The sequence below is a fragment of the Daucus carota genome, chromosome 7 (genome assembly GCF_001625215.2).
Source record: "Daucus carota subsp. sativus chromosome 7, DH1 v3.0, whole genome shotgun sequence".
In the NCBI taxonomy this organism is placed as follows: Eukaryota; Viridiplantae; Streptophyta; class Magnoliopsida; order Apiales; family Apiaceae; genus Daucus; species Daucus carota.
This window is the reverse complement of record NC_030387.2, coordinates 18,752,613-18,769,028: the sequence shown is the minus strand read 5'-3', so window position 1 is coordinate 18,769,028 and position 16,416 is coordinate 18,752,613. Positions and strand designations below refer to the sequence as shown.

Below are 16,416 nucleotides of genomic sequence, written 5' to 3'. Positions count from 1 at the left end.
TGAGGGGCCACTATGAGACTCTAAAGCCTCGAGTCTCTTAGTAAGGGTTGCTAATTTGGCATCGGTTGCCACATTGTTTCCTATCGAGTGTAAACCCCTAGAGCTAGACGCCTCGATCGACTTTTTAGGTTCCCTAGTAGACTCCCATAACATTGTTTTCTCGGCTAAGTCCTCGAAAAATTCCCACCCTTGGTCCTCATCTTTCTCCATGAATTTGCCTTGGCACATAGATTCTAACAAAGCGGTTGTTTGACTATCTAAGGCCTCGTACACAATCTTACAAAGTCTCCATTTCTCTATTCCATGGTGGGGGCATTGTGATAAAAGATTTTTAAAACGATCAAAGAATTTCCAAAAAGACTCATTTTCCCTTTGATGGAATTGGTTTATCTCATTTGTAATTCGAGTCGTTTTATGGTTTGGAAAATACTTTTTAAGAAACATTACCACAAACCCCTCCCAAGTGGAAATAGAATTGACGGGAAGACTATACAACCATTTTTTAGCATTTTCTTTTAAAGCAAAGTTGATAAGTCTAAGCCGAATGGAATCTTCGCTTAATTGTTGGAGTTTTTGCAAACCGCAAACCTCCTCAAATTCTTGAATGAAAAGATAGGGATCCTCACCTTCACTCCCTAAAAATTTAGGCAACATGCTAATGTGATGTGCCGTAATTTCGAAATTATTCCCATTAACGGGAGGAAGGGTAATGCACGATGGTTGAGCGGAACGGGATGGGTAACAGCGGTCTTTAAGAGACAACGCCATGTTTACTATCGGTTCGCTAGCTTCTATGGGTTCGGAGTCCGAAGAGGACGAAGAAGGAATTTCGATGATCGGTCTAACTAATCTAGACGATTCGCTCCTAACCCAAGTAGTTCGCATAAACTAGATAGTAAACACGTAGCAAATAAGTGCGAAAAATAAAACAAACAAAAGAAAGGGTGTAAAAGTGAAAGAAAAACTTAATTCTAGGGTTCCCTAATAAAAAAAAAAAAATGAACTAGACCTTGCTCCTAACGTTAAGGACCACCAAAAACTCGATAAATCCAAAATTATTCGGACCGGTCTGGCCAGTTTGGAGCAGGCATTGCCAAGAGGCCAATCTCCGCGCTTAGACACCAAACCTTAATCGGCCAGGTAAGCTTTCGCTTGCCTTAGACACCGAAGAGTCGGAATAATTAAAGATTACCTCGTTTTTTAGGTACCTTCCTAATTGAGCGCGAAATCCTAGGGGCTAACGTCTAATTCAATTTTATTAAAAGGCTAGGGAATGCAAAATGAAGAATTAAATTGTTGTGGGCCAAGGAAAGAGTGATGAAATCCCTTCCCTTATCTTATGAGTGGTTTTGCCCTTAAGATTTATTTAAAATGATGCACCACACAACGAGATAATAAAAGCGGTAAACAAATATGGATGTTTTTACACTACGTGTTTTAATCTAGAGAAAGAAAGAAATTAACGTACCTTGGGGTCCTCCAGCGATCACCACAATTAAAGGTACGAAAATTTAAAAAACAAAAATTAAAATCTAAATGATGTGCCCTAAGTGTAAAAATGCATGATGCACACATACGTAGTTCTAACTAATATTTTTGGATTTTAAATTTTTTATTTTGTTTGTGTTTTTTCAATTTTCAGGTTTGTTTGTGATTTTCTAAATAAAAACGAAAAATAAGAGTGGAGAGATACGAGATACCAAAGCAAGCTTCCAAATCCGAGCAAAATTTGTTCACTTTACTCCATGAATCCCGACTATTCCTCCTCGAAATAAAGAACAAAAAATAGTGAGAAACAAACTAATCCGAAAGATTAAAAATAAAGGTGCGAAAAATTAATTTTAATCCCCGGCAGCGGCGCCAAAAACTTGATGTGCTAAAAATAATGATTTTGATTGCAAGCGCACAATCCCGTTTTAATACTTTTAGATTCGATCCACAGAGATTAAAGTTATTTTTCGCAACCTTAATGCTTAACCTAGGCGAATTAGAACAATTAAGTTTTGAAAAGGGTTTTTCTAAAATTACGTTTGAAACTTCCAAATTAACCGATCATAAATTTAAATTAACCAAAATTTGTTAACCAAGTTTATGCATTCAAAGTGTCCAACAACGTAAATTGAATAGACTAAAATAAAACAAGTCAAATAATTCAACAGCCGACTTGGTGTCTAAATATATTATTACTACAGGAGACCTACTGTTTAGATACTAACAAACTCAACGATTTAGTGTATAAACGGAACTACTGCATACTCATGTGTAGACTTAAAACAAAACAAAACGCAGCCAGTGACTCGCTATGATTAAAATAGAATGCTACTCAGGAGACTCGCAACTCGGAGAAAGAAAAAGCATGACTCGGTGACAACTCGGAAATCACAGAAAACTAAGCAGAACTCGGACCAGACTCGACTTAAACAGCAGCGAAATGACTCGACTAAAGGACTCAGAATCGAAACCAGGAGGGTGACTCGGAAACTAACAGGCTAACTCAGTAACAAACATGAACTCGGCCGTGACTCAGGACAGACCCAGTCGACCCAGCAAATGGACGCAGCTAACGACTCGACTCAGTAATGACTCGATAGATACTAGCAAACATCAAACAGCGACTCGTTAATTTACTCTACAAGACCAGACGAACAAACATCAGAACCCAGCAAATGAAGTAGCTCGACATTACAACTCAAGTACAGGAAAAAAAACTCAGCTCACAAAACAACACAAAACTGACTAAAACGAACTGACTCGGTGAAAACAGTACATAACTCAAACTAAAACAGAGAACCAAAGTTCGGCCAATAAACGAAAACGCAGACAACAGGACTCGCGAGAACTAAAACTACAGACTCGACTCAGCTATAAACCCAGCTAAACGAAAACAGTAAATGACTCGATCAAACAGAACAGCAACAAACAAACAAAAAAAACGAAAACCAGACTTCAAACTAACGCTAGGAAACACGACTCCGTTTTTGACTCAGTGAAAAGAACGAAAACGCAGCAACTCAGCAGCACAAACTCATAAACCCAGCTCGGTAACTTGACCCAGCAATTTGCAGACTCGAACTTGCAGGTACAACAAAAACCAAGAAGCAATGCATTTTGGGGTTTTAAAACTGAACTTAAAGAGGGACTGGGTTTGTTGAAAATAAAAGAAACAGAGCAGGGGTTTGGTTGTTTTGATAAGAAACAGGGGAGAGGTGGTTTTGTTATTATTTTAATAAAACGAGAAACAAGGCCTGTGCATATGTTTTAACAAAAACTAAAGATGAGAATAGTAGACTAAATTTATAAAATAAAGATCTGCTAATTAACAAACCAAGTGCCGAATTAACATAAATATGTTGTAGCCTTCAAATCTCAACACCCCCACACAAATTATCTTTTGTGCTAGAGTTTTACTCACTTCTCAAAAATTAAATCTAGAACTTAAAGAGAGCTATCAACTAATTAATGGCTCCTTCCAATCTACAAACAACTTTGAACTTTGTAGTTAGAGGAAGATTTCATAGCCAAAGAAAACATAAAGAACAAGAATGTAAGAACAAAAGATAAAATCTTGCATTAAAATATGAAAGTGTTTACAAAATGAGAAGAGAGCATACAAATTAAAACTAGATCTAGACTAGAAAAAGGAGGCTACTAAAAAGAGAAAATCCTAGGTTGGTTAAAACATGATGGGAAGATGAGTATTTATAGGGGGAGATTAGGGTAGAGGGGGGGGTAGGTGTCCCATCTAGATGCTTCCTTGAGAATATTCCCCTATGATCCTTTTCTTCCATCTTTTTCTTCTTTTTGCTTTATTCTTTTATTTCTTCAAGCTTTTGCAATTTTTCCTAAAAAAGAACAAATAAACAAATAAATAAGTGAGAACAAGCAATAATTAGGCATTTAAAATATATAAAAATATGCACTCATCACTCTCGTTCTCACTAGATTCTTCTTGCTCTTTCTCTCTCTATTACACACCAAATGCAAGCTTCCCTTCTTTTATTTACTCTTAGCACTTTTAAATACTTTGTTTTAATTTATTAATTCTCTAGAGGCTTCCACTAGAAGTCTTATAATTTTATTATATTTTTTCACCAAAATATCTTCATTGCTAGAAGATCTTTTCACTTTTTTTTTAATTTTAATTTTATTTAATTGAATATGTAGAGGCTTCTCCCAAAAGATCTTGAATTTTATATTGTTTTCTTCTCAAAATATCTTCTCACCCAAAAATATCTACCACACTCCAACAATATCTACATGATTTTAATTTATTTAAATCACTTGCACTTTCTCATTATTTATATTATTTAAATCATTTACATTTCATTTTGATATTAATTAATCTCTTGAGCCTTCCACTTTAAGACTTTAAATTTTATATTAGCTTTTCACATAATATATTTTCTCTTGGCAAAAATATCTAATATTTTTATATTTATTCTAGATAATAGCACCTTTAAAATATTTGAAAAGTTTTTAATAAATATTCTTGTAAGCTCATAAATTGTTGGGCCCTTAATCTAATTAATACTCATATATATAGTTATAAATGATTATATTTTATCTCTCGCGAAATATTCTCATATCGCGATATATATATTTTTCCATATATTTATACTCACGGAATTTGTATAGATTGTCCGCTCCTAATTATTTATTTAATTATAGGGCACTCATCACTGACATAAAATTTACTTAAATAATTCGTGACAATATAAATTCTATTTATGTAGCTTTTCTAGCGCGGAGCCAATACACTATAAATCAAATTTTCAAATATTTAAATCACTAAACCAATATATTTTAAAAGAGAATTATTAACCTACCCAAAATTTTGACGGGTGTTATAGAAATAATAAAATATTATAAAGATTCTTCTCTATATATTAATAATATTAAGATTCTATTAAGTGATTCACCTATAATTTAATATAAATGTTAGAATAAATATATTGAATACTAAAATAGTAGAAATCTAGTGTCATTAGTAAATTACTTAGTGGAATCTTAGTAATATTGATATGATATTTTGTAGAATATTAATAAATTTTTTAATAGAATCTCAATGTATTTATTAGTATGACGTTTAGTAGAATCTTTTTTTTTTGTCAGGTTCTACATACTCGTAGATGAGTTGTACTTTAAATACAATAGCGGCATCAGGGATTACTTTCCTCCAATAAAGTTTATCATCTAATCGAAAGATACGCAAAGATATCTCCGGACGTTTAGATAATAAGACTTTAAAGTCTGATAAGAAAACCCATAGAGTCTCTTTCCATAATCCTGGAAAACAAAAACAGGCAAAGAGAAACATAAGAATGCTAGTTTAATAGGAATAAGCATTTATTAATAGGAAAAACCTATAATAAATCCAAAAATGACATATATCCCCGAAAATCAGTGTATATTAATAAAAATAAGGAGAATTGAAACCGTTGGGAAAGATGAATACACATGAAAATAATAATGTCTAACCAAAGTGAGAACTTTGGTTAGACACACAAGTACTAAAAATTATAATTCATATTAATCTTTCCTGTGGGAACAAAGATAACATAAACTAAATTTTAGCAATAACTAAATTCCCTCCATTCTGTCAACTCACTAGACTTTGGGCCAGAGCACAGGGATTGAGAGATGTGTGAGAAGGTGGGTTAGTTGGTGAAAACTACTCCATTAGTGACAAAAATATGTTGTTTTACAAAATGTTAGGAAATTGATATAATGTTTAATGAATAAGTGCTAGAACGGACAAGGTCTTGGCACAGTAGATATTCCCTGTGATATGCATTAGCCTCTCGATTTAAATCCAGTTGGCAAAAATTTAAAGGGGTACGGCTGTATCTGAAATCTGAATAAACATAATTCACACAGCTATATAAAAATTTATCTGAGCACTACCTCCTCTGGAGAAAACAGAGTGCACAATAGTAATGCAGCCAGTAAATTACATCAATATGCCACTTTGCTCTTATTTGGTTTTATGGATGAAAAACTTACCACCTGCAGCAGCAGTACCTGGAACTGGGATAGAAGTTAAAAATATCAAAACAGGACATCTCGATTTAGCAAGTTGCTTCCACTCTTTGCTGTTAAAGAAAACACTGATCCGAAGGGATATACACATAGCAATTATATACGGTGTTTGGATCACTAATTAAAGTTTTTTACTTACAACATCATTCTTTGTACTAAGAAATCGTTAATTTATCGACATCATAACTAAGGATTTTAAATAGTGCCAGACTCGCTGAGTTATGCGTACAAAAGTTTTCATACTACCCAACAAAACTATTTGTTAAATTGAAGTCATTTTTCGAAAAATTTAAGCCATTTTAACTTTCTATAATTAAAGGAAAACTTTGAGCTACCGTCTATAAGAGAGCACAAGATGGAGACACATCGAGCACATTGATACTTCAAAAAACAGTGGACACAGAAATAGCTGATCCCATCTACTTTAAAACATGCATTTGCTAGCCACACTTCACTATACCAGATAAATTTGGTCGGTCCAACTTTAGATGGCCAAGAGAAGAATATATGTTTAATGTCACCTCTGTATTGTTTCAGAATTAATAATATCAGCTTAATTCAAGGAGGTTGTCAATGTATCAGCTTCTGCAATCTACATTCGTTCATCCAAAAAATTCCACACAGAGGATATCCATTAGTGTCAGAAATACCTGCTTGCTATGATTCCAAAATGGCAACTGCAGCCTTACTCCGAGTGCCCTCACATATCAACATCTCTTTCACAGTTAAACTTCTCAGCACCACCCCCGTCATTCATCCACAAAATAAGTCACATAAACCTGGGGAAACAGTGAGGCAAGTTTGATCAAACTACCCAAACAATATGTTAAAGAGAAAGTTAAAAAGCCCTTATATCTGAGCGCTAAGCTAAAAACTACAGTTTTCAGGAATAACTTCCACTGATAATATACTATATTGAGCATTCGCTGCTTCTTGCTTCAGAAGCAACAAATGGTACTGATGCTGCATATAGAGCAGCTATAATCAAATATGAGGAAGCTTAATAGGTACTGATACAATAAAATAGATGTCACAACATAATATAGGCTCCCTGGTGGTCTTGAAGCCAGGAGAATACTAGTTAAATTCAGGAAATTTTAACAAAACGAGGTACCAAGGTCATAATCTGCAGCTATGGAACGTAATATTCTATTCAAGCATTTTTTGCAAAGACCAAATAATTAGCCTTTAAATCGATCATGTAAATCAATATCTAATTATTCACGAGTTGTATACAAGTTAATTGTCAGTTTTGTGTTTGGCTGAGATTTGGTCTCGAAAACAGACTATTTGAGTAAAAAATAGCCCTGGAAAAGCCATCTAAATACACAAAAGTCATGGCAGTCATGACGGGACAGGTTTATCTTTATACTATGATCTTACCCCTATGAGGATACGTGGTTTATAGTAGTGCTAATCTTGATTTATACACCTATTTTATAGTAGTGTTAATTGTCACACTTGTGGTTGGCTGAGATCTGGAAGGTTAGGATGGTTATGTGTCTGGAGTCCACAGATCCAGAGTACCTGGACAGGATTTATGATGGTCCACACATGCCAACAAAGCTCTCTGTTGCAGTTGGAGATGAACCCCAGAAGATGATCCCCAAAGAAAAGAAAGACTATACTCCTGAAGACATCTCATCAATCAGTAAGGATGCAAAAGTAAAACACTTGTTGCACAGTGCTCTAGACAATGCTATGTCTAATAGGGTGATTGGATGCAAAACTGCAAAAGAAATATGGGATGCTTTGGAAATCAGATGTCAAGGAACCAAAGCCATCAAGAAGAACAGAAGGACCATACTTACCCAAGAGTTAGAAACATCGAGCATATTATTCATATAACCCAGCAGCTCTTAGTGATAAGTTATAAATCACTAAGAAAGTTTTTATAACTTATTGAGTTTTGTGAATAAGAGTTTACTTTGATAATTCTCTTGTTTGATTATTTTGTTATTGATTGTGTCCACTATATTAATTCATATAGTGAGTTATTTCGGCCTATCAAGTGGTATCAGAGCCAGGTTCCGATTCTGAGACCTGTGGGTTATGGGCCACAGGTTTATGACAGGTTTGTCAAGCTGCTGAATGATCTATCTCTAGTGGATAAAGAATATGATCTCGAAGACTCAAATCTCAAATTTCTACTTGCTCTTCCTGAAAAGTGGGATTTGAAAGTAACCACTATAAGAGATAATCATGATCTTGAAGAGATGTCTCTGGATGATATCTTTGGGAGATTAAAAACCTATGAACTTGAGATGGAACAAAGGAGCAAACGACATGGTGGGAAACCCAAGCCAGTTGCTCTAAAAGTTCAAGGAGAAACAGCTGTGAAAAACAAAGGAAAAACACATGTCACAAAGTCTGATACTGAGACATCAAACTCTGATGATGACTCACACACTGATATACCTTCAGACTCTGATGACAGTGATTCTGAGATGATGCAGCTGGCAGCATTGATGGTTAAAAGCTTCAAGAAGATGGCTTACAAGAACTTCAATAAAGGGAAGAAGTTCTCAAGGAAAGACAGAAACTCTGATAAGAAGGTCTTCAAAAGGAATGAAGGGAAACAAGAAAAGTCTGGAAAAGCTGATAAGTCTAAGTATACCTGCTTCAATTGTGGTGAGAAAGGTCATTTTGCAACTGAGTGCAAGAAAGCCAAGAAAGAAAAGGAACAAGACTTTATTACCAAGAAAGGAAGCTGGGCAGACTCATCAGAATCAGAGGAAGAAGTCAACTATGCCCTGATGGCAAACACAGATAACAGCACTGAGGCTGTTGAATCTAAGGTACCTCATTCCACTCTTGCTTTTGACACTGAAGATATAACTGAGTTAAGATTGTTTCTAAAAAATTTGCATGTCAGTTATAGAGATCAGACTTTAGAAAATGAAAGACTAAAATCTGAGATCTTATGTTACATATTTGATGATGTCACAGGTATTGATAAGTGGTATTTATACACACTTATAGACCTTCATTTCCACTTAAATTGGTTGGTTGTACTTAAGTGTTTAGTGTCTTTTGATATGTTTTTATTGTTTTTCTGTGCAGGTCACGAGTTGAGATGATGAAGTGATTTTCTATCAATTTAGGGTGTTTTTGGGCATTAATTGCAAGAATGGAGAATTATGGATTCATCACGGCTTGGGATTTTGTGGGTACATCTTCTACAAACCCTCACGAGAACACACTCGTCCACTAGAGCTATCTAGGGGTTTAAAGGGCTTGTTGCATATGCTAAATGCAACCGTGATCACCTACGGAAGTGGTACTAGGAGCGAGGAAGGACATGCACGCGAGAACGAGCTGAACATGAAGAAACAGGGCGGCCATCACAGTCACTAGCGCGCCCGCGCTAACCACTAGCGCGCCCGCGCTATCCTCGGGTCAACTGGCGCGCCCGCGCTAGTCTAGCGCGGTGGCGCCCAGCAGAACTCCCCCGGGCCGATTTTTGAAGCTTTTCTGATGGATTTTCGCAGCGGACGAGGCCCGGTTGACTTAGTCAATGCATTTTAATTTCTCGTGTGTAAAAACCCTAGCCTCATAGAAGTAGTTTTAAGTAGAGAACAGTATCGTAGTTTTTTCTGAGATTATTCATTCAAGCACAATATCAGTTTGTATTAGATCGTTCTTCGCGAGGAAGTGACAGTTTCGAGCGAGATCGTGAACATCAAATCTGTAACGTGTGATCTTTATTATTAATTCAAGCATTTTTATTCCTTTTAACTCTTGTCTTTTAATTACCATGTTATCATTAGAATCCATGATGTCGATTAGTTCGATTATGAACTAACCGCCTTCATGGGATTCTAATGGATTTATCGACGTAGTTCAGTAACGAATGTAATTACTTGATTGTGTGACATATGTTGAGTTCTTTGCATGAGCCGTGCTTATTCTTCTTAGGAGCGTAGCTAACTTCTAAGTTGTGTGTTAATTCTTTTTGAAGCGAGAGTGGATGATTGAATTTAGAACTTTGCCATGTAAACATAGGATTATGTGAATGAAACATAATTTGTGATAAACTTGAACTATTTTTATCACCCTGTGTAATCACGATAGACAACTTGTTATTAAACCTCTCTGCTTACACTACCGCTATAGAGATATAGGGTCTGAGCTTTGTTGGTGTCCATGAGATTTCTATCTTAATTGTGGATTTTGATTGGTATGATATATGTGCAACGAGAGTTGGCATGTATTACTTTCGTGTTGTCTGATTAGGATCAACAGTCACATGTTAATCAGTAATTTCAATTCTAGATGAATTCGATAATGAAATTAGAATCCCATGTGTTTTCCTATTCTGAATTTGATTAGTAATTTTAATTATTAGTATAAAAGAAACCAATCCTTGTTAATTGTCTTGGCAGTGATAATTGATCATACATTGTTGCATAGGTGCGTATTCTTAATTCACCAGTCTCTGTGGGATTGAACTTAATATATTACTTGTGATCACGTGCGCTTGCGTGTAGATTTCACCGAACAAGTTTTTGGCGCCGCTGCCGGGGACTCGGTGTTAATTAATTAGTTTATGTACTTGTCATCAGTGTGCATTAAGATTCACTGACTAGGATTCTATTCTCTTCTCACTTTTCTTCTTTTCTTTATTTCAGGTACTGGGGTCGCGTTTATGCAAACACGTTCTCAGACCCGTAAGAAAGCAATTGATTCATCTTCTACTACTTCTTCTGATTCTGAAACAATGCTCACCTGAAGCACAACCGGACAGCAAGGCATTGAAGGATTTCTCTATGCCAAAGATCGATGATATCCAATCGAGCATTGTCAGGCCTGCAATTGCAGCCAAAGCCTTTGAAATCAAACCAGGGACTATTCAAATGGTCCAGAACTCGGTACAGTATGGGGGTTCTCCTACTGAAGACCCCAATATGCATATACGGAATTTTATAGAGATCTGTGACACTTTCAAATTCAATGACGTCTCTGATGAAGCTGTGAAGCTAAGGCTTTTCCCATTTTCACTCAGAGACAAGGCTAAGGGATGGTTACATTCTTTACCATCTGGTTCGATCACTACATGGGAAGATCTAGCTCAGAAATTTCTCACTAAATTCTTCCCCATGGCAAAGACTGCTGCACTACGAAATGCTCTATCTCAATTCTCTCAACAATCAGGAGAAACATTCTGTGAAGCCTGGGAGCGATATAAGGAGATGCTAAGGAAGTGTCCCCATCATGGCATGCCGGATTGGATGCAAATAAACAGTTTCTATAATGGTCTTGGACCTCAATCCAGACCTATGCTTGATGCTGCTTCTGGAGGTGCACTATGGGCAAAGAGTTATGAAGAAGCTTATGATCTCATTGAAATGATGGCTGCTAATGAATATCAGAACCCTACTCAAAGACTTACTCAAGGGAAGGTAGCAGGAATTCTTGATCTTGACACGTCTACAGCTATAGCAGCTCAACTTAAGGCTCTCACGATGAAAGTTGATTCTCTGGCTCACCAAGGAATTCAACAGCCAATCTCTATTTGCGAATTATGTGCTGGTGCTCATGCTACTGATCAGTGTGCCATTTCTAGTGAATCAGCGCAATTTGTGAGCAACTTTCAGAGAAGTCAACAGCCTGCTCCAGCTACTTATCATCCTAGCAACCGAAATCATCCGAATTTCAGCTGGAGTAATAATCAGGGTTATAATCAGCCTCAACAAGGATTTCAACAGGGACCTAAACAGTATAATCAGGCTGGAAATTCACAACAGTATGCGCCTAAACAGCCATATCACCCCCCGGGATTTCAGAATCATGGGCAGTCAGCTAACGAAAGGTCTGACATGGAAGAGCTAAGGCTCATGTACAAGAGTCAAGCAGTAACTTTAAAAGCCTTGGAGACACAAGTCGGTCAGTTAGCTAATGCTTTACTAAGCAGACCACAGGGGAATCTCCCTAGTGATACAGAGGTACCAGGTACGAGGGATCCTAAAGAGCAAGTCCAATCCATTACGCTGAGATCTGGAAAAACTACAACAGGGCCTACCTCAACATTAGTACTAGATCAGGGTGATGAATCGCAAGAAATTCCAGCAGAAGTTCCTTCAAATACAATTGGCACCAACCCTACTGTTGAAAAGGATAAGGCTATTCCTGCAGCTGCTCCGATGTCAAAACCAGTATATCCACCACCTCCATTTCCTAGGAGGTTAAAAAAACAGCAGCTGGACAAGCAATTTGGTAAATTCCTAGAAGTATTCAAAAAGCTTCACATCAACATTCCGTTTGCTGAAGCACTCGAGCAAATGCCTAGTTATGCTAAGTTCATGAAGGGTATTCTTTCAAAAAAGCTAAAGCTCGAAGATTTAGAGACCGTGGCTTTAACGGAGGAATGTAGTGCTGTACTTCAACAGAAATTGCCACCTAAGCTTAAAGACCCGGGAAGCTTTACTATTCCTTGCACTATCGGGAAGTTTTCTTTTGATAAGTGTCTGTGCGACTTGGGAGCTAGCATCAATCTGATGCCTCTATCTATCTTCACACAACTTGGCCTGCCAGAGCTCAAACCAACAAATATGTCTTTACAGTTGGCTGATCGTTCGATCACATATCCGAGGGGTATAATTGAAGATGTGCTAGTCAAGGTTGATCAATTAATATTTCCAGCCGACTTCGTGATTCTTGATTTTGAAGAAGACAAAAGGATTCCTATCATCTTGGGTAGACCATTTTTAGCCACTGGCCAAACATTAATCGATGTCCAAAAAGGGGAACTCACAATGAGAATACAAGATCAAACTGTCACGTTCAACGTATTCAATGCAATGAAATTACCAACTGATGAGGAATCTTGTTTCAGTATGGATGTGCTAGACACTACGACAGAAGCTAATAGCCAGCGGGTTTTACAGAATGATGCATTGGAAGCAATCCTTACCAATGATGAGGAATGGGACAGTGAAGAAGAATTGGAAGAGATCCATCATCTTAACTCATCACCTTGGAGAAGGAATTTTGAACCACCTGTCGAATCTCTTGGCTTGGAGGAACAAAAGGAAGATCACAAACCACTACAACCATCAGTAATCGAAGCACCTAAACTTGAACTTAAACCGCTACCGGATCACTTGAGGTATGCTTTTCTTGGTGAAGGTTCTACTCTTCCTGTTATTATTGCAGCTAACTTGTCAGGTGAGGAAGAGGAAAAACTTTTGAGGGTGCTAAGGGAATTCAAAACAGCAATTGGTTGGACTATAGCTGATATCAAGGGAATCAGCCCATCCTTTTGTCAACACAAAATTCTCATTGAAGAAGGAAGCAAACCTTCAGTGGAACAACAAAGAAGGTTAAATCCTATCATGAAGGAGGTTGTAAAGAAAGAGATTCTTAAATGGCTCGATGCAGGTATCATATATCCAATTTCAGATAGCTCATGGGTGAGTCCAGTACAATGTGTGCCTAAGAAAGGAGGCATGACAGTAGTAGCCAACGAAAAAGGGGAACTCATCTCGACTAGAACTGTCACTGGTTGGAGGATTTGCATGGACTACCGAAAGCTGAATAAAGCTACAAGAAAGGATCACTTCCCTCTGCCTTTTATTGATCAGATGCTTGACAGGTTGGCGGGTCATGAATTCTATTGCCTATTGGATGGGTATTCTGGCTATAATCAGATTGCTATCTCTCCGGAGGATCAAGAAAAGACAACCTTTACATGCCCTTATGGTACATTTGCGTTCCGAAGAGTACCTTTTGGCTTATGCGGTGCACCAGCCACTTTTCAAAGGTGCATGATGGCAATATTCTCAGAAATGATCGGCATCAATGTGGAGGTATTCATGGACGACTTTTCCGTATTCGGAACATCTTATGACGAATGCCTCACGAATCTGAGAATGGTTCTTAAGCGATGTGTGGAAACTAATCTGATTCTCAATTGGGAAAAATGTCATTTCATGGTGCAAGAAGGAATCATATTGGGGCATAAGGTATCTGCCAAAGGACTAGAAGTCGATAAAGCGAAGGTGGAAACAATAAAAAATCTTCCTCCACCACTTTCAGTCAAAAGCATCCGAAGCTTCCTTGGTCATGCAGGTTTCTATCGGAGATTCATCAAGGATTTCTCAAAAATCTCTAAACCCCTTTGCAATCTGTTAGAGAAAGACATTCCATTCAAATTTAATGAGGAGTGCTTGGAAGCATTTGAAATCTTGAAAAAGAAGTTGACATCAGCACCTATCATCACTGCACCTGATTGGAGTAAACCATTCGAATTAATGTGTGATGCCAGTGATTATGCTGTAGGGGCTGTACTGGGCCAGCGAACAAGTAATGTGTTTCATGTTATCTATTATGCCAGCAAAACATTGAATGATGCACAATTGAACTACACTACTACTGAAAAAGAACTTCTAGCTATTGTTTTTAGCTTTGAGAAGTTCAGGTCTTATCTTCTCGGAACAAAGGTAGTGGTATATACTGATCATGCAGCCATTCGATATCTCATATCAAAGAAAGATTCTAAACCAAGACTAATTCGCTGGGTTTTATTACTCCAAGAATTTGATGTGGAAATTAAAGATCGGAAGGGCACAGAAAATCATGTAGCAGATCATTTGTCCCGACTAGAAGATCACAGCAAACAAACTACAGACAACACTCTAATCAATGAATTCTTCCCAGATGAACAGTTGTTTGGAGTTGATGCAGAAGAGCCATGGTTTGCTGACATTGTAAATTATCTGGTGAGTAAGATCATTCCTCCAGAATTCTCGTATGCTCAACGCAAGAAATTTCTTCACGATGTGAAATGGTATATTTGGGATGAACCCTTTTTGTTTAAACAAGGAGTCGATCAAATTCTCAGAAGGTGTATCCCTAATAATGAAGTTGAAGGAGTTTTGCGCGAGTGCCATTCCACTGGTTATGGAGGCCATTATAGCGGAGAAAAGACAGCAAAGAGGGTACTTCAAGCAGGCTTTTACTGGCCAACTCTGTTTAAAGATGCTCATCAGTATGTGTTGGGATGCGATCGATGTCAACGTACAGGTAATATATCTAGGAGGAATGAAATGCCTCTTAAAATGCTCTTGGAAGTCGAAATATTTGACGTTTGGGGTATTGACTTCATGGGACCGTTCGTTTCATCTTGCAACAACCAGTATATTCTATTAGCAGTGGATTATGTGTCTAAATGGGTGGAGGTAAAAGCTTTACCTACAAATGATGCTAAGGTGGTCTTGCAATTTCTTCAAAAACAAATCTTTACCCGTTTCGGAGTCCCTAGGGTCATTATCAGTGATGAAGGCTCTCATTTCTGCAATCGGAAATTCACAATCTTGATGACTAGGTATAATATCAATCACCGGGTTGCTACGGCTTATCATCCTCAAACGAATGGCCAAGCTGAAGTGTCTAACAGAGAGATCAAACGCATATTAGAGAAGGTGGTTAACCCTTCTAGGAAAGACTGGTCCTTACGATTAGATGAGGCTGCTTGGGCTTATCGAACAGCTTATAAAACACCGTTGGGTACTTCTCCATTTCAGTTAGTGTTTGGCAAGGCTTGTCACTTACCAGTTGAGTTGGAACATAAAGCTTATTGGGCCCTAAAGAAGTTGAATTTCGACTTACAATTAGCTGGAGAGAAACGAATGATGCAACTCAATGAGTTAGAGGAGTTTCGCCTCCGTGCGTATGAAAATAACAAACTCTACAAAGAAAAGGTGAAAAGATTGCATGATCAACGGCTAATACAAAAATCGTTTGTGGTTGGTCAATTGGTGCTATTGTATAACTCTCGGTTGAAGCTGTTTCCGGGGAAACTCAAGTCACGCTGGTCAGGGCCATTTACAGTCAAGACGGTATTTCCCCACGGTGCAGTAGAAATCTATGCAAAATCACCGGATGAATCATTTAAGGTTAATGGTCAAAGGTTGAAGCCTTACTTTGGCGGAAATGTGAATCGTGAGGTACAAACCACGATTCTTCAATCAGAATCGGATTAATTCTGGATTTCACGTCGAGCTAACGACGTTAAACAAGCGCTTCGTGGGAGGCAACCCACGCATTGGAACCACATTGTACCATTGTATACTTCAAAAGCACAAAAATCGAAAAAATCAGCCTTCGGTGTCAGACACTAGCGCGCCCGCGCTAGTGTCAGCGCGCCCGCGCTAAGTTGCACAGCGCGCCCGCGCTATACTTAGCGCGGCCGCGCTACTGACTGCCGAGGTTGGCGATTTTTCTCCCAAAATTCTTTTCTTTTAGATTTAAAAAGCCCACACTCCTAATTTTGCATGCCTAGCCCGAAATACATCCCATAAAACCCTAACTCAGCTCTCCAATCCTTATATAAACACTCATCTCCAAATCCCATTATAATTCTCTAAACCCTAATTA

The 16,416-nt window shown here is 37.7% G+C and overlaps 1 non-coding gene across 1 annotated transcript; it reads right to left on the bottom strand.

Annotated features, from left to right (window-relative positions):
* Positions 1 to 11,153: 11,153 nt before the first annotated feature.
* LOC135148177 (small nucleolar RNA R71) lies at positions 11,154 to 11,260 on the bottom strand. Its single transcript, XR_010286069.1, has one exon. It is a non-coding gene; the product is annotated as a small nucleolar RNA R71 (small nucleolar RNA).
* Positions 11,261 to 16,416: the final 5,156 nt, after the last annotated feature.